The sequence below is a fragment of the Lissotriton helveticus genome, chromosome 7 (assembly GCF_964261635.1).
Source record: "Lissotriton helveticus chromosome 7, aLisHel1.1, whole genome shotgun sequence".
NCBI lineage: Eukaryota > Metazoa > Chordata > Amphibia > Caudata > Salamandridae > Lissotriton > Lissotriton helveticus.
Genome location: NC_136068.1, coordinates 473,554,196 through 473,573,302, shown reverse-complemented (window position 1 = coordinate 473,573,302; position 19,107 = coordinate 473,554,196). Strand labels below are relative to the sequence as shown.

The 19,107-nt window shown below is 53.6% G+C and overlaps 1 protein-coding gene across 2 annotated transcripts in view; it reads right to left on the bottom strand.

Moving 5' to 3' along the window:
• LOC144768631 (uncharacterized) overlaps window positions 1–19,107 on the bottom strand; it is a 1,076,067-nt gene that overhangs the window by 278,392 nt on the left and 778,568 nt on the right. Inside the window, exon 1 of one of the 2 annotated variants that reach the window (XM_078652441.1) lies at window positions 8,095–8,274. The exons of the other annotated variant lie outside the window; for it this stretch is intronic. The gene's annotated coding sequence lies outside the window, so the exon portion shown is untranslated. Of the gene's footprint in view, window positions 1–8,094; window positions 8,275–19,107 lie in introns of those variants that run through there. 2 annotated transcript variants of the gene reach the window in all.

Here is a 19,107-nt window from a genome sequence, read left to right as displayed (position 1 = left end):
CGACTTCTCCCCTTACCGGAGCACGGGGTGGCCTCCCGTCTGCTTCCGGTTTCTTCTCTCCTGCCCCCGGCCTGCCTGACTTCCAGGTCGCGGCTGCGGGGCGGGACTTCCGGTCGCTTCCCCCGGGGTCGCGCTGGGATTGGCCGACGGGCCTGCACTTCCGGGTCGTCGCGGGCAGCGCGGCGGCCCGTTTCAGGCACTTCTAGGCGGGGGATGAGTTTACCGAGGAGTGGGCTCCCTCGAGGTAAACTTAAAATATAGCAGCAAGGTCCCTGGCAGGGTGGGCACCTGCCAGGGGGCAAATTAACCAAAATAAGCGAGGTGGGCACTCGCTAGGCAGGCAAAGCGCTCCTCAGCGCTAAAAGGCAATTTACAGCACTCCCTGCGCTAAATGCCAAATACAGCGCTCTCAAGCGCTAGAGGACCAAAAGAGAGCGCTCCCAGGCGCTATAAGTAAAATAAAGGTCCAGCAGAGTCCTTCAGCAAGGCAGGGGGGCAGGGCTGGGCCCAGAGCCAGCACACTGGGTCTCCAGGCAGGGAGACAGCCCAAGTGGCGGTCCTCTGGCCCAGCAGCAGCAACAGCCCCCTCAGGATCCTGGAAGAGAACAACTTCTGTGGGGACACAGCCCCATTTTTATACAGTGCATTCCTTTGTTTAAGGGTGCAGAGTGGGGGCGGAACCAGTCGCAGCTGGTTCTTGAGTACTCTGTTTACCTCAACCACCCTCTCTATTCACTGGCAGGGCTTGGGTCATTAGACACACCACAGGGGGGCGGAGCCAGCATTGTGTGGGGAAAACCCAGCCCATCCAGGACACAGGTAAACTCCTCCCACACATTACTCATGCTAATCTCCCACTCACCACCGGGCAGACCCATCCAGACTTCCTGGAGCCTGGCATGCCAGCCAGCTCCAGCCAATCACACGCCAGCACCCTCACAGCACACGTACAGCCATGTCTAGAAATGGCGCTTCGCTACTAGACACATACATGCTGCATACACCGTTGCGCAGCATTCACTCTCACGAGTTCACACATACCAGACTCAAGCCTGTACACCCCACGCATCAGGAACTACCAGGGACACATACATTCCCCATGCATTCCTATGGGCGGGCAGGCCTAGCTCAGCACATGCACTCAGAGTGCGCACGCACTTTCCCCTGGGACACAGTGAAAGTGCGCAGAATCCCTAAAATCACCATTGCCAGGTCACCATTTCTAGCAAAAAGTCTAGGGGTGAACCTGCCCTAAGGGCCAAAGTCCAACATAACCCCCTTCCAGCCAAAACGCAGGGGAGACCAATCACCACCGTGATGGACTTCCCTGCTTGGGGCGATAGAACACGGACGCGGGCCCACAACTGCAGGGACACCCTCCTGTTCTACGCCACGGTGAACCCATGGGATTCCTTCTAAACACACTGTCTGGACCAACTGGGCTACCCCACTGGTACTCCCAAGTTGTCCGCGGCCAGGACCAGGCCCTGGGCCACCCAGGTGCCACTGGTCCATGCCAATTCGCAGAGCGGGGGGTAGTAACCCCTGGCACATAGGAGCCATTTTCCACTCTTCCTGTCTGCAAGGCAGGACTAGACTGCCACTGGTTCTCCAGCCTAAGGCCTACAACCTCAGGCGGACCAGGAGTCTCAGGGAAGGCTCTCCTCCCCTTACCTCTTCTTCTAGGGTTCCTCCTCCTCCGGCGAGGGGTACACCTAGAACGCCATTCCAACCCAGGACTTATCCACTCAGGTTGCACCGGGGTCAGAGGTGGGCTCTCCCACCCTCTGCACCCCCTTCCAGAGGTCTGCCCTCTCCCACCTGGAGAAGTTCCTCTGGAAGAAGAACCGGTCAGGACACTGGTTACAGTCGTCCTACCCTTCAGGTCAGGCTGATCCTGAACCTGGCCTTCCAACCTCTGGTCTAAAACCTTCGGTGGAACAATTGCCTGGCACTCCAGGACTTCTGGGGATTCACACGCAATCCCCCTGAGGCTAACAAATGTCACATCTGTTGCGTGACTGTCTGTCTGGCGCAGATCTCCCGCCCTCTGTCCACCTGACAGTGCGTGACGATCCCCCAGACCAGAAGTGGTGTTACCATGGTCACTACACGGGAACCTAGCCCAACTGGGTAGTCCCTGACCCACTGGTCCTTCCACTGGGGAACTCCCCCAATCACTCCTCACTCTGGACTCCTGTACCCTCCCTATCGGAGCGGTACTGCCAGACTCTAGAACCATAGGAGCTCTGGTTACAGACGCTCCAGGTCCTCTACTCACTAGGAGATCTTCCTCAACTGGGTTAACAGGACAGCCTAGGTCCCCAACCTGGTGTTCCCTCAAGAAACCACCCAGGTTCTGAGACAGGGCTTCGGGCCTCTGGGGGCTCTCAGCCACCCACTGACTCCTGCTCCACTGAGCCAGGCAGTCAGCCCCTACACCCTTCTCACTAACCAGGGACCTAGCTGGGCTACACTGAGCCTCTTCCACCACGCTGGGCTGGAAGATCCCTGACCCACTACTTTTGGAGTCACTCACCAATGACTCTACAGAACCTCTGGTCCCTTCCCAGCGGTCTGCTTCCTCTGCCAGCTCACATGGTTCAGACAATCCACACCCTAACAGGTGTTGGCGCAACCCTGGTGAACAACAACTGAGCAACTGCTCTCTGAGAAACATATCGAACAATAGGTCCCAATCACATTTCGTGGGCTCCCGTACCCAATCACACAGGGCTTCACAACAGTCATCCTCAAAGTCTTCCCAAGACTGGTGAGACGGTTTCCTAAGGTTCCTAAACCTCAACCTATTCTCCTCCTCTGGGGAAACAGGAACCATACTCTGGGAACTGGGAATTTCTACACTGGGATTTAAATAGCTGCCACCACTGGACCCAACCCTCCCTGGGGGATCCAGACACTCAACACTGCGCGCAGGGGATAGTCTACCCTCCAGAGCTACTTTGCCTCTGGTGGCGGCCCTCTCAGCCTCCTCTATCCTGTCCTGTGCTAAGACCCTCTCGGTCTCCAGCTGTTGCTTCTTAACCTCCAGCTGTTGCCTTCTAATGCCCAGCTGTGCCATAGCCTGGGCATGCTCCAACCTGAGCTTTTCTAAAGCCAGCTGGTGCTCCCTTTCTCTCCTCCTATCTTCCAGCTCCTCTGGGGACAGGGAAAGGGATGAGGCGCTGCCTCCTAAACTGGACCCAGCAAGGGACTCCCTATCTATGGGGTCCTCACTCTCTGCTGGCGTCCCTGTGCTGTCATCTTCTTCCTCCTCCTCAGACTCGTCAGGGCTCCCCTCTGCCCCACCACCCTCATGGTGTGAGACCAGGGCCCTCTCCTCACTGTGCTCACGCTCCCAGTCATCCTTCTGCCATTGGATCAGGTTACCCCTAAGTTGGGACTGGGTGTCTGACTCATTCACTGCAATGTCTCTCTCTTCGCAAAACTCTCTCAGTTCATGCAAAAACAGACCCCAGACATTAAAAGCAGACTCCATCTTGGCAAGATGCTTACAGACACGTGCAACACAGGGGACTTAGCAATCTGAAGTAAGAGTACACAATTCCAAAACTTCAACAATCTCCTTATCAAAGAGAACTCATACTCATGCGTCCAGGAAAACACACCATTCATCCACACACACCCTCCCCTCGGATCGGTAAGGCAGTTTCTACCACCCCTGACTTCTCAACCTGACCAAAAGCGACACAGGTACCAAACTCTGGAAGCAGGGCGGGGGACAAATGTACTGAACACAATCAAATGACACTCTTCAGGAGAAGAAAATAATGGAACTTCCACAACAATACAATCCCCTAAAAATGTGGTCATCTAAATGCAGAGCTTTGTGGTATGGCCAGTTACTACTAAGGTACAACGCAAACACAAATCCTTATCCCGCCGCTGCCACCAATGTTGGAAATGGGATCCCCGGCTGGCCAGGGCTTTCGCCAAAGTCAGTCAGAGACCACCACACCCAAGTCAGGGCAAGGGAGTTACACGCCAAGATAACCCCTACTCACCCTCTAGGTAACGTGGCGCGAGCAGCAAGGCTAAACTTGGAGGCGATGTAGGCTAAGTATTTGCGCACGCACCCCAGCAACAACAACCAAAGGCCCACCACAAAGGAAACTCCACACAAGGTTATATAAAAATAGCCTTTGTATTACACCAAAACACATTAGATAAAACACACACTTTACAATGTGCCAGAGGCACGGGCAGAATTTACAGGGGATATGTACAAGACAGGGCCACCTGGACCACTGTCAGGAATCAGAAGTAGCACTTTCAGAAATAGCACTTAGTACATAGGATATAGCACAAAATAGCACACAACCAGTAACCACTGGTAACCAGGACCTCACTAGCACCACCTGTACTAGGGAGAAAACAACCACCTATGTATTACAATACCTGTAGGGGTGTAAGAGGAAAACACATGATGCAATGCATAACATTCATTCAGAGGTGTAAAGGCACATGACGCATAAACAATACATTCAGAGGTGCATAGAAAGTACAATTGCGCCAAACTCACGTAAGTCACCCTCTGTGACTGTCCCTAGGCCCTCTGGCCTTGTTGGGGCTAGGACGCCATGTGTCCAGTGTCAGGGTCCTAAACGTAGCAGTTGCCCACAAAGTGCTGGGCAACTGGTGCAACAATGTTTGAGCCTGCCAGGGCTCAAGAACAACAGTGGGGGCTCAAGAGCCTCTCTGGGCTCTAAACACGAAATGCTGCCTTGGTGGAGCCCCTCACGGGGGACTCAACTTTGCAAATGCCCCCTGAGCCTCTCTGGGCTCCAAGTAAATCACAGTGCCCTCCTTGAGCCTCTCTGGGCTCAAAACACAATTGTGGGGTTGTTGGAGTCCCTCACGGGGGACTCAGAAACACATCATGCCCCCCTGGACGCTTCGCAGCGCTTCTGTGCGCTTCAGCAGGGAGAAATCAACCACCCCTACCAAATCTCACGCATCTCGCGTGAGTCGCGTATCCCTCGAGGCACACTCACCGGGTCTCCTGCGGCGGTCGGCTGCTTCCCGAGAGCTCCCGCTCCTCGGGGCTCTCTGCAGACTTCTCCCCTGGGCTCTCCCTCGCTTTGGGAGCCTGGGGGGGACAAGGAAAGACGCCGACTTCTCCCCTTACCGGAGCACGGGGTGGCCTCCCGTCTGCTTCCGGTTTCTTCTCTCCTGCCCCCGGCCTGCCTGACTTCCAGGTCGCGGCTGCGGGGCGGGACTTCCGGTCGCTTCCCCCGGGGTCGCGCTGGGATTGGCCGACGGGCCTGCACTTCCGGGTCGTCGCGGGCAGCGCGGCGGCCCGTTTCAGGCACTTCTAGGCGGGGGATGAGTTTACCGAGGAGTGGGCTCCCTCGAGGTAAACTTAAAATATAGCAGCAAGGTCCCTGGCAGGGTGGGCACCTGCCAGGGGGCAAATTAACCAAAATAAGCGAGGTGGGCACTCGCTAGGCAGGCAAAGCGCTCCTCAGCGCTAAAAGGCAATTTACAGCACTCCCTGCGCTAAATGCCAAATACAGCGCTCTCAAGCGCTAGAGGACCAAAAGAGAGCGCTCCCAGGCGCTATAAGTAAAATAAAGGTCCAGCAGAGTCCTTCAGCAAGGCAGGGGGGCAGGGCTGGGCCCAGAGCCAGCACACTGGGTCTCCAGGCAGGGAGACAGCCCAAGTGGCGGTCCTCTGGCCCAGCAGCAGCAACAGCCCCCTCAGGATCCTGGAAGAGAACAACTTCTGTGGGGACACAGCCCCATTTTTATACAGTGCATTCCTTTGTTTAAGGGTGCAGAGTGGGGGCGGAACCAGTCGCAGCTGGTTCTTGAGTACTCTGTTTACCTCAACCACCCTCTCTATTCACTGGCAGGGCTTGGGTCATTAGACACACCACAGGGGGGCGGAGCCAGCATTGTGTGGGGAAAACCCAGCCCATCCAGGACACAGGTAAACTCCTCCCACACATTACTCATGCTAATCTCCCACTCACCACCGGGCAGACCCATCCAGACTTCCTGGAGCCTGGCATGCCAGCCAGCTCCAGCCAATCACACGCCAGCACCCTCACAGCACACGTACAGCCATGTCTAGAAATGGCGCTTCGCTACTAGACACATACATGCTGCATACACCGTTGCGCAGCATTCACTCTCACGAGTTCACACATACCAGACTCAAGCCTGTACACCCCACGCATCAGGAACTACCAGGGACACATACATTCCCCATGCATTCCTATGGGCGGGCAGGCCTAGCTCAGCACATGCACTCAGAGTGCGCACGCACTTTCCCCTGGGACACAGTGAAAGTGCGCAGAATCCCTAAAATCACCATTGCCAGGTCACCATTTCTAGCAAAAAGTCTAGGGGTGAACCTGCCCTAAGGGCCAAAGTCCAACAGTCCCAGTCTTCCATTATCCTTATTTTGCTAAAAATGGGTTGTTTGGGTAGAAATAACTTCTTCTTAGTGAAGTCAACCCTGAGCACTGTGTTACGTTCTGAAACTCAAATGTGTGTTTCTCCAGGACAAGTACTCTTTAAAAATACCCAACATGTGAATCCTACACCTTGTAGTCCCCGTTGTTTTATCTAACATTTTTTTATACATTGAATTACACACGTATGATTCATTGCCTCTGTATGTGTTTGTGATGTAAAATGCTCCGACACTCTATACTTGTATGAGAGGCGCTATTAAACAAGTGAAATACCTGAGAGGGGATATGGAGAGATGTGAGGCACTGGTGGGGGGTGATAGTGAGGGAATCAATCATTGAAGAGCCCCAACAAAGATTGCCGTATCCTGGTTCAGTGTAAAGTCATAATTCACTATGCTTTAAAAATGAATACAATTTAATATCTAACAAAAAATGTGTTGTAGAATGCACCATTTTTGTGCACATTTTCTTAGGGAAGAACTCCCCCAAGCTCCCTTGCAGTGGTCAGGCTCGCTCGCTGCGCTCCAACGCTATGCACTGTATGGAGGGATGGCCTGCCAAAAATTGCCAGGGATGTTTTGGGTTCCAAGTCCGGGTTATAGCAGTCCTTTAATATGTATTTGAATGAACTGTCGGCTCTAAAACTCTGTTGGAAGTTGCTCGGATGGGAATCACATAAAAGAAAAGCTGTCCAGTAGAAGGGAGGTACGGGCTTTTAGTAAAAGGCTACTGCGCACCCCTTCTCTCAGGGATGGCCTGGTTTGCTTCGCAAATGTGTTTCTGTAGCAAGCCCATTTCCAGTAAAACTAGTTTGAAGCTCATACCAAGAATGCCATACATAAAACACAAAGCTCGGATTACATCTGTGTTTAAAAGCACTTGTCACTTCATGCAAATTAGGCTTTCTCGACCCTGTCTACACCAATCCCAGCTTCAAGCAACGCCCACTAGGGCCAGGTCACCACACTGCTTAATACTTGCGCACACATGCCAGAAGTTTAGAAGAGGAAAGTGGAGATTAAAAAAAAAAATCGGGACAATGTATTGCTTCTCTTGAAGCAGAGGCAATTTGAGGCGGGAGGCAGCCAAAAGATAACCATTTTGTCTTTAAAAATGGCGAGTCTCCCACTTCAGGTCTTTTGACGCGTGCTTGCGCCTCACACTGTCCACCAGAGCTAGCTTTCGTCACACTGCCCAATGCTTGCACCTCACACTGCCCACCAGACCAACTTCTAATGCTGCCCTTCAGTGAGAGTACCTCACGCTGCTCACTGCACCTCACACTGCTTACTAGTAGCCCATCTACCTGCCCCCAGTGCCTGCCAATAACCCGCTCCCCACTTGTCAGCAAACTCCTCACGTCATCCAGCAGTCAGTGCCTCTCACTGCCCACCAGTGTCGGTCTCTTCCACTGTCCATCAATGGCACCCTTTCACACAGCCCTCTAGTGTGGTTCGCCCACTACCAACCAGTGCACATCAAATCAGTTCAAGCAGAGAATTCAAACTTCGTGCCCATGCACTTCCTGGACTCTCTACTGTCGCTGTTAATGGGCCAGCAGGTCATGTGATGTGAATTGTGAGGGGAAAGCACGTAAAAGACAGTTAAAGAGTAACAACAACCGATAACCCAGCAGCCTGCCACAGACCTACCGGAATGTTTCTCCCAGATGGCTCCAGGTGCGAATGTTAGACAGTACCCTTGGCAGTCTCTTGAGGGCGACTTAGGGTGTGTGAACAGCGTCTCCCGAATTCGAAAGAAGTTTTCTCTGCCTGTCTCACCCTCTTGCAGTCACAACAGTTGCCTGAAGCCCCAGGCTCAATCTATGCAGTGAACAATCAGGAAGTAGGTGGCCCCTCCCAGCCTGCACCACCACGAAAGGGCAGCGTTTTGCCTGTGTTGGCCATTTCGTTGCATTAGGAAACGTGCGCTGGTATCTGTTCTTTGTGAGATGAAAAGTACAACACAGATGCCTGTGTTGTGGATAAATGCGTGCTTATTTTGCGCCAGTGCTTGCAGGTGGTGGACAGAGGTACTCGAATTTTTTTAACTGAATTTCTTTTTTTTTTAATTATCTGACTGACACAAAGCAAGAGAAAGGGAAAACAAGCATTTACAATGCAATGGTTTCGCCTGTTGAAAAGTTTGAGCTATTGGCATTGTAAATGACAAAATTTGTATTTATGTGTTGGTTTTGAAAACAGATAAATAAATGGCATTGTCATTTACAATGCCAATAGTTTAATCTCTGGCAAATGCCACACAAAAACACACAGACCCACACACACACAGACCCACACACAGACCCACACACACAAACACAGACCCACACACACACACACACACACATAGCCACACACACACACAGAGCCACACACACACACAGAGCCACACACACAGACCCACACACACAGAGCCACACACACACAGACCCCCACACACACACACAGACACACACAGACTCACACACACACAGACCCACACACACAGAGCCACACACAGAGCCACACACAGAGCCACACACACCCAGAGCCACACACACACACACACACACCCAGAGCCACACACACACACCCAGAGCCACACACACCCACCCAGAGCCACACACACCCACCCAGAGCCACACACACCCACCCAGAGCCACACACACACCCAGAGCCACACACACACACCCAGAGCCACACACACCCACCCAGAGCCACACACACCCACCCAGAGCCACACACACCCACCCAGAGCCACACACACACCCACCCAAAGACACACACTCAGGAAAGCAAGCACAGCAAGGGGGCAGGGAAGCAAGCACAGCGAGGGGGCAGGGAAGCAAGCACAGCGAGGGGGCAGGGAAGCAAGCACAGCGTGGGGGCAGTGCTGTAAATTCACAAGTTTGATATTACTTTACCCAAAAAAATAAAAATACCTAAGTACTTAGTGTAATCGTTCAATGGTACTCGTGGTACCAACTTTGGAAGGATAAAAGTCGTAGTGGGTCAGACGTGTGTCAAGCCTTCGAAGGACAAGATCTGCACAGATCTCAGACCGAACACTTATTCGCCCCTTACCGAAATGAAGATTAGACACATTTGTTGAGGAAATAGAAGACGAGGTAGGAGTGAAAACAAGTGTGGCAGTGAAACAATCTGCAGAACTAAAATACTCTTTGTACAATTCCATAATATTTAAAAAAAAGCGCCAGACATCTTTTTTCATTGAACATGACTGGAGGAAGTTTAGGGCTAAATAAGAAACATAAAGAAAATGTTCATGAAAAGAGTTAGGGGCCGAGAGCAGACCACGAGCACTGTAGATGAAACCGAAACAAAAGAACTGAAGCCACTGCGAGCGAAGGCAGAAACAATGGATTGTATTTAGAATTATCCCTCTTTGTAACCAGGTGACCAAGGGAACCATTCAAACATACCAAAGTGTGAACGACTGACAATGGATGTTGTTTTATGGCGCACGCGGGGCATAGAAAGCTCTGACTGCAAGGCCACGGTTGTAATGTAATATTTGGAAGCAGTTATTAATCCGGCTTTACAAGGTGCGTTGATGCGCACCTCAAGGCAGTAACCTTGATAAAGTCGTTGCATGTCCACAGCAGGATGCTGGTCGGTGTTTGTTTGCTGTTCTTCAAACTTGCCTCTCCCTCGCAACCCTTCCCCTCATTCTAGTCTCGCCGAGGAGCAGAGTTCAGTTCATCCTTGTTGGAAATGGGATCCCCGGCTGGCCAGGGCTTTCGCCAAAGTCAGTCAGAGACCACCACTCCCAAGTCAGGGCAAGGGAGTTACACGCCAAGATAACCCCTACTCACCCTCTAGGTAACGTGGCGCGAGCAGCAAGGCTAAACTTGGAGGCGATGTAGGCTAAGTATTTGCGCACGCACCCCAGCAACAACAACCAAAGGCCCACCACAAAGGAAACTCCACACAAGGTTATATAAAAATAATAGCCTTTGTATTACACCAAAACACATTAGATAAAACACACACTTTACAATGTGCCAGAGGCACGGGCAGAATTTACAGGGGATATGTACAAGACAGGGCCACCTGGACCACTGTCAGGAATCAGAAGTAGCACTTTCAGAAATAATACTTTCAGAAATAAAGCAATACCTTCAGTAATAAAGCAATACTTTCAGTAATAGCATACAACCAGTCATTACTGGTAACAGGGCCTCACTAGCACCACCTGTACTAGGGAGAAAACAACCACCTATGTATTACAATACCTGTAGGGGTGTAAGAGGAAAACACATGATGCAATGCATAACATTCATTCAGAGGTGTAAAGGCACATGACGCATAAACAATACATTCAGAGGTGCAGCAATAACATTGCGCAAAACTTAGATCAGTCACCACCTGTGACTGTCCCTGTGTCCCAATGTCAGGGCCTAAACGTCGCAGTTGCCCACAAAGTGCTGGGCAACTGGTGCAGGGAAAGTTAGGGCACTGTGGAGCCTCTCTGGCTCAAGAACCACCACTGTGGCACTGCGGAGCCTCTCTGGGCTCAGAAGTAAATCAAAATGCCCCCCTAGAGCCTCTCTGGACTCTTGCAAATGTGGCACCAACGTTGGAGTCCCCCCTCTGGGGACTCGAAATCAATGAAGGCCCCTTGAGCCCCTCTCAGGGCTCTAAACGCGACTGTGGCACCGTTGAGCCTCGCTGGGCTCTAAACAAATAAAGGTGATGCCCCCTGAGCCTCTCAGGGCTATTAACATCAAGCAATGCCCCCAAGAGCCTCGGGGCTCTAAGAACACTTGCCCCTTCGTTGGAGTCCCACTCGGGGGACTCTAGAGACACCAATGCCCCCTTTGCCGGTGGAGCCTCGCAGGCTCGAAAGAAGATGTGGGCGGGAGCCTCTCTGGGCTCTGCACAAATGTGGCGCCGTGAGCTTCGCACTGGAGGGGAGGGGCGGGCACCGTCAATGTGCCCCGATGCCCCCCTCTCCCTGAGCAGTCACTCACCGGCTTCGGCTGCTGCAGGACGGCTCCTCTCGCGCTGCTCCTCTCTGGGCGGCGCTGCAGGGGCCGCGGGCGGGGCTCCCCCTCACTCTGGAGCCTCGCCGAGATGCTGCAGGCTGCTTCCTCTGTCTCCTGTCCCTCCGCTCCTCCGATGACGCGGCAGGGGGGCTCGACCGCCTGGGCCAATCCCAGCGCGGCCGGCTGCTTACTCTGTCTCCTGCCTGGCCTCGTCAGGTAGCAATCTGCCTGACTTCCTCTGGGGCCGCCAATGGCAGCGCGGCCCTGGGGGTAGGGAGGCGGGACTTCCGGGTCGCCGCGGGCAGCGCGGCGGCTCGTTTTTAGGCAGGCAGGCGGGCTCCCAGGATCCGAGGAGTGGGCTCCCTCGTGAATCCAATAAACCACGGACCTGGGCAATGCCGGGTGGGCACCGGCCTCCTAATCAATTATAAAGCGAGGTAGGCACTCGCTAGGCAGGCAAAGCGCTCCTCAGCGCTTAACAGGCAATTTCCAGCGCTCCCTGCGCTAGGCGGACAATCACAGCGCTCCAAGCGCTATAATCAGAAACAAATCGCTTCCAAGCGCTAGAGGGCATAAAGCGCGCTCCTAGCGCTACAAACAGGATAAAGCGCTCCCAGGTGCCCTCAGCAAGCAGGGCAGTAGGCAGAGGGGCAAGGCTGGGCCCAGAGCCAGCACACTGGGTCTCCAGGCAGGGAGACAGTCCAAGTGGCGGTCCTCTGGCCCAGCGCCAGCAGCAGCAGCCCCTCAGGATCCTAGAAGAGAACAACTTCAGTGGGGACACAGCCCCATTTTTATACAGTGCATTCCTTTGTTCAAGGGTGCAGAGTGGGGGCGGAACCAGTCGCAGCTGGTTCTTGAGTACTCTGTTTACCTCAACCACCCTCTCTATTCACTGGCAGGGCTTGGGTCATTAGACACACCACAGGGGGGCGGAGCCAGCATTGTGTGGGGAAAACCCAGCCCATCCAGGACACAGGTACACTCCTCCCACACATCACTCATGCTAATCTCCCACTCACCACCGGGCAGACCCATCCAGACTTCCTGGAGCCTGGCATGCCAGCCAGCTCCAGCCAATCACACGCCAGCACCCTCACAGCACACGTACAGCCATGTCTAGAAATGGCGCTTCGCTACTAGACACATACATGCTGCATACACCATCTCGCAGCATTCACTCTCACGAGTTCACACATACCAGACTCAAGCCTGTACACCCCACGCATCAGGAACTACCAGGGACACATACATTCCCCATGCATTCCTATGGGCGGGCAGGCCTAGCTCAGCACATGCACTCAGAGTGCGCACGCACTTTCCACTGGGACACAGTGAAAGTGCGCAGAATCCCAAAATCACCATCTCCAGGTCACCATTTCAAGCAAAAAGTCTAGGGGTGAACCTGCCCTATGGGCCAAAGTCCAACATAACCCCCTTCCAGCCAAAACGCAGGGGAGACCAATCACCACCGTGATGGACTTCCCTGCTTGGGGCGATAGAACACGGACGCAGGCCCGCAACTGCAGGGACACCCTCCTGTTCTACGCCACGGTGAACCCATGGGATTCCCTCTAAACACACTGTCTGGACCAACTGGGCTACCTCACTGGTACTCCCAAGTTGTCCGCGGCCAGGACCAGGCCCTGGGCCACCCAGGTGCCACTGGTCCATGCCAATTCGCAGAGCGGGGGGTAGTAACCCCTGGCAAATAGGAGCCATTCTCCACTCTTCCTGTCTGCAAGGCAGGACTAGACTGCCACTGGTTCTCCAGCCTAAGGCCTACAACCTCAGGCGGACCAGGAGTCTCAGGGAAGGCTCTCCTCCCCTTACCTCTTCTTCTAGGGTTCCTCCTCCTCCGGCGAGGGGTACACCTAGAACGCCATTCCAACCCAGGACTTATCCACTCAGGTTGCACCGGGGTCAGAGGTGGGCTCTCCCACCCTCTGCACCCCCTTCCAGAGGTCTGCCCTCTCCCACCTGGAGAAGTTCCTCTGGAAGAAGAACCGGTCAGGACACTGGTTACAGTCGTCCTACCCTTCAGGTCAGGCTGATCCTGAACCTGGCCTTCCAACCTCTGGTCTAAAACCTTCGGTGGAACAATTGCCTGGCACTCCAGGACTTCTGGGGATTCACACGCAATCCCCCTGAGGCTAACAAATGTCACATCTGTTGCGTGACTGTCTGTCTGGCGCAGATCTCCCGCCCTCTGTCCACCTGACAGTGCGTGACGATCCCCCAGACCAGAAGTGGTGTTACCATGGTCACTACACGGGAACCTAGCCCAACTGGGTAGTCCCTGACCCACTGGTCCTTCCACTGGGGAACTCCCCCAATCACTCCTCACTCTGGACTCCTGTACCCTCCCTATCGGAGCGGTACTGCCAGACTCTAGAACCATAGGAGCTCTGGTTACAGACGCTCCAGGTCCTCTACTCACTAGGAGATCTTCCTCAACTGGGTTAACAGGACAGCCTAGGTCCCCAACCTGGTGTTCCCTCAAGAAACCACCCAGGTTCTGAGACAGGGCTTCGGGCCTCTGGGGGCTCTCAGCCACCCACTGACTCCTGCTCCACTGAGCCAGGCAGTCAGCCCCTACACCCTTCTCACTAACCAGGGACCTAGCTGGGCTACACTGAGCCTCTTCCACCACGCTGGGCTGGAAGATCCCTGACCCACTACTTTTGGAGTCACTCACCAATGACTCTACAGAACCTCTGGTCCCTTCCCAGCGGTCTGCTTCCTCTGCCAGCTCACATGGTTCAGACAATCCACACCCTAACAGGTGTTGGCGCAACCCTGGTGAACAACAACTGAGCAACTGCTCTCTGAGAAACATATCGAACAATAGGTCCCAATCACATTTCGTGGGCTCCCGTACCCAATCACACAGGGCTTCACAACAGTCATCCTCAAAGTCTTCCCAAGACTGGTGAGACGGTTTCCTAAGGTTCCTAAACCTCAACCTATTCTCCTCCTCTGGGGAAACAGGAACCATACTCTGGGAACTGGAAATTTCTACACTGGGATTTAAATAGCTGCCACCACTGGACCCAACCCTCCCTGGGGGATCCAGACACTCAACACTGCGCGCAGGGGATAGTCTACCCTCCAGAGCTACTTTGCCTCTGGTGGCGGCCCTCTCAGCCTCCTCTATCCTGTCCTGCGCTAAGACCCTCTCGGTCTCCAGCTGTTGCTTCTTAACCTCCAGCTGTTGCCTTCTAATGCCCAGCTGTGCCATAGCCTGGGCATGCTCCAACCTGAGCTTTTCTAAAGCCAGCTGGTGCTCCCTTTCTCTCCTCCTATCTTCCAGCTCCTCTGGGGACAGGGAAAGGGATGAGGCGCTGCCTCCTAAACTGGACCCAGCAAGGGACTCCCTATCTATGGGGTCCTCACTCTCTGCTGGCGTCCCTGTGCTGTCATCTTCTTCCTCCTCCTCAGACTCGTCAGGGCTCCCCTCTGCCCCACCACCCTCATGGTGTGAGACCAGGGCCCTCTCCTCACTGTGCTCACGCTCCCAGTCATCCTTCTGCCATTGGATCAGGTTACCCCTAAGTTGGGACTGGGTGTCTGACTCATTCACTGCAATGTCTCTCTCTTCGCAAAACTCTCTCAGTTCATGCAAAAACAGACCCCAGACATTAAAAGCAGACTCCATCTTGGCAAGATGCTTACAGACACGTGCAACACAGGGGACTTAGCAATCTGAAGTAAGAGTACACAATTCCAAAACTTCAACAATCTCCTTATCAAAGAGAACTCATACTCATGCGTCCAGGAAAACACACCATTCATCCACACACACCCTCCCCTCGGATCGGTAAGGCAGTTTCTACCACCCCTGACTTCTCAACCTGACCAAAAGCGACACAGGTACCAAACTCTGGAAGCAGGGCGGGGGACAAATGTACTGAACACAATCAAATGACACTCTTCAGGAGAAGAAAATAATGGAACTTCCAAAACAATACAATCCCCTAAAAATGTGGTCATCTAAATGCAGAGCTTTGTGGTATGGCCAGTTACTACTAAGGTACAACGCAAACACAAATCCTTATCCCGCCGCTGCCACCAATGTTGGAAATGGGATCCCCGGCTGGCCAGGGCTTTCGCCAAAGTCAGTCAGAGACCACCACTCCCAAGTCAGGGCAAGGGAGTTACACGCCAAGATAACCCCTACTCACCCTCTAGGTAACGTGGCGCGAGCAGCAAGGCTAAACTTGGAGGCGATGTAGGCTAAGTATTTGCGCACGCACCCCAGCAACAACAACCAAAGGCCCACCACAAAGGAAACTCCACACAAGGTTATATAAAAATAATAGCCTTTGTATTACACCAAAACACATTAGATAAAACACACACTTTACAATGTGCCAGAGGCACGGGCAGAATTTACAGGGGATATGTACAAGACAGGGCCACCTGGACCACTGTCAGGAATCAGAAGTAGCACTTTCAGAAATAATACTTTCAGAAATAAAGCAATACCTTCAGTAATAAAGCAATACTTTCAGTAATAGCATACAACCAGTCATTACTGGTAACAGGGCCTCACTAGCACCACCTGTACTAGGGAGAAAACAACCACCTATGTATTACAATACCTGTAGGGGTGTAAGAGGAAAACACATGATGCAATGCATAACATTCATTCAGAGGTGTAAAGGCACATGACGCATAAACAATACATTCAGAGGTGCAGCAATAACATTGCGCAAAACTTAGATCAGTCACCACCTGTGACTGTCCCTGTGTCCCAATGTCAGGGCCTAAACGTCGCAGTTGCCCACAAAGTGCTGGGCAACTGGTGCAGGGAAAGTTAGGGCACTGTGGAGCCTCTCTGGCTCAAGAACCACCACTGTGGCACTGCGGAGCCTCTCTGGGCTCAGAAGTAAATCAAAATGCCCCCCTAGAGCCTCTCTGGACTCTTGCAAATGTGGCACCAACGTTGGAGTCCCCCCTCTGGGGACTCGAAATCAATGAAGGCCCCTTGAGCCCCTCTCAGGGCTCTAAACGCGACTGTGGCACCGTTGAGCCTCGCTGGGCTCTAAACAAATAAAGGTGATGCCCCCTGAGCCTCTCAGGGCTATTAACATCAAGCAATGCCCCCAAGAGCCTCGGGGCTCTAAGAACACTTGCCCCTTCGTTGGAGTCCCACTCGGGGGACTCTAGAGACACCAATGCCCCCTTTGCCGGTGGAGCCTCGCAGGCTCGAAAGAAGATGTGGGCGGGAGCCTCTCTGGGCTCTGCACAAATGTGGCGCCGTGAGCCTCGCACTGGAGGGGAGGGGCGGGCACCGTCAATGTGCCCCGACGCCCCCCTCTCCCTGAGCAGTCACTCACCGGCTTCGGCTGCTGCAGGACGGCTCCTCTCGCGCTGCTCCTCTCTGGGCGGCGCTGCAGGGGCCGCGGGCGGGGCTCCCCCTCACTCTGAAGCCTCGCCGAGATGCTGCAGGCTGCTTCCTCTGTCTCCTGTCCCTCCGCTCCTCCGATGACGCGGCAGGGGGGCTCGACCGCCTGGGCCAATCCCAGCGCGGCCGGCTGCTTACTCTGTCTCCTGCCTGGCCTCGTCAGGTAGCAATCTGCCTGACTTCCTCTGGGGCCGCCAATGGCAGCGCGGCCCTGGGGGTAGGGAGGCGGGACTTCCGGGTCGCCGCGGGCAGCGCGGCGGCTCGTTTTTAGGCAGGCAGGCGGGCTCCCAGGATCCGAGGAGTGGGCTCCCTCGTGAATCCAATAAACCACGGACCTGGGCAATGCCGGGTGGGCACCGGCCTCCTAATCAATTATAAAGCGAGGTAGGCACTCGCTAGGCAGGCAAAGCGCTCCTCAGCGCTTAACAGGCAATTTCCAGCGCTCCCTGCGCTAGGCGGACAATCACAGCGCTCCAAGCGCTATAATCAGAAACAAAGCGCTTCCAAGCGCTAGAGGGCATAAAGCGCGCTCCTAGCGCTACAAACAGGATAAAGCGCTCCCAGGTGCCCTCAGCAAGCAGGGCAGTAGGCAGAGGGGCAAGGCTGGGCCCAGAGCCAGCACACTGGGTCTCCAGGCAGGGAGACAGTCCAAGTGGCGGTCCTCTGGCCCAGCGACAGCAGCAGCAGCCCCTCAGGATCCTAGAAGAGAACAACTTCAGTGGGGACACAGCCCCATTTTTATACAGTGCATTCCTTTGTTCAAGGGTGCAGAGTGGGGGCGGAACCAGTCGCAGCTGGTTCTTGAGTACTCTGTTTACCTCAACCACCCTCTCTATTCACTGGCAGGGCTTGGGTCATTAGACACACCACAGGGGGGCGGAGCCAGCATTGTGTGGGGAAAACCCAGCCCATCCAGGACACAGGTACACTCCTCCCACACATCACTCATGCTAATCTCCCACTCACCACCGGGCAGACCCATCCAGACTTCCTGGAGCCTGGCATGCCAGCCAGCTCCAGCCAATCACACGCCAGCACCCTCACAGCACACGTACAGCCATGTTTAGAAATGGCGCTTCGCTACTAGACACATACATGCTGCATACACCATCTCGCAGCATTCACTCTCACGAGTTCACACATACCAGACTCAAGCCTGTACACCCCACGCATCAGGAACTACCAGGGACACATACATTCCCCATGCATTCCTATGGGCGGGCAGGCCTAGCTCAGCACATGCACTCAGAGTGCGCACGCACTTTCCACTGGGACACAGTGAAAGTGCGCAGAATCCCAAAATCACCATCTCCAGGTCACCATTTCAAGCAAAAAGTCTAGGGGTGAACCTGCCCTAAGGGCCAAAGTCCAACAATCCTCTTCTGTCCGCAAATTCCCTCACCCTGACCCGTGTCCGCTGTCCTGGACTTCTCCACCCTCAAGATGGAAGTCCTGCAAACATAGCGCCTCTACACCTGGTGAACACCATGCACAGCTGAACCGCTGGAGGCGCACAGATTACTCTACTCTCTGAAATCATCCCTGATCTGACCAGACCTCAAACCTCTACGCACTAATCTCCTTCTTCCAAAGCCGTCGCCAGCAGGTCCCCAAGAAACTCAAATCTCTGTTACTTAACGCCCCTGCACACACACACACACACACACTAATAGTATATATGCTTACTATATTGTATGACGTCGCAGTCTACCCACATGTAACGTTCGATTTAAATTAAAAGGCCAGATGTGTATATAATGTTGAAATCGGGCATTTTTTTACATATCTTGAAAAGCATTGGCGCCTGGTCTGGTATTGAAAGGCACAGAAGAATTAAGTAGGGTTCGGACAGAAGGGTGGAGTCACTTTCAAGGAATTAATATGGACTGCCCCCTCTTGACAGAGCACAGAGAGGTTATTCTCCTGCCTCTGAAAAAGGGTAGTTGGAAAGTTGGTCCAATTGGCACACAATACTCGATATACGGTCTAATCTTAGATGGGAGAGTCGGGGTGAAGGGACTGCTCTCGAGTAGTTAAATATTTATCAACATTTATTCGGACATCTGTATTCCTTCACAAATTTGGATTATTTGAAGCTTCTCGTCTACGGAAGACAATGCAGCCAGCTAAAAATGCAGTGCGGTTCCAAATAAGTCAGACCGATATGAAAACTCCGACAAGGAGGGGAGTATTAATTGCCATATAAAACCCCACATGTACATTTATTTTATCGCCATTAATCGAATCCCCTCCCCCACCCTCTTCCCA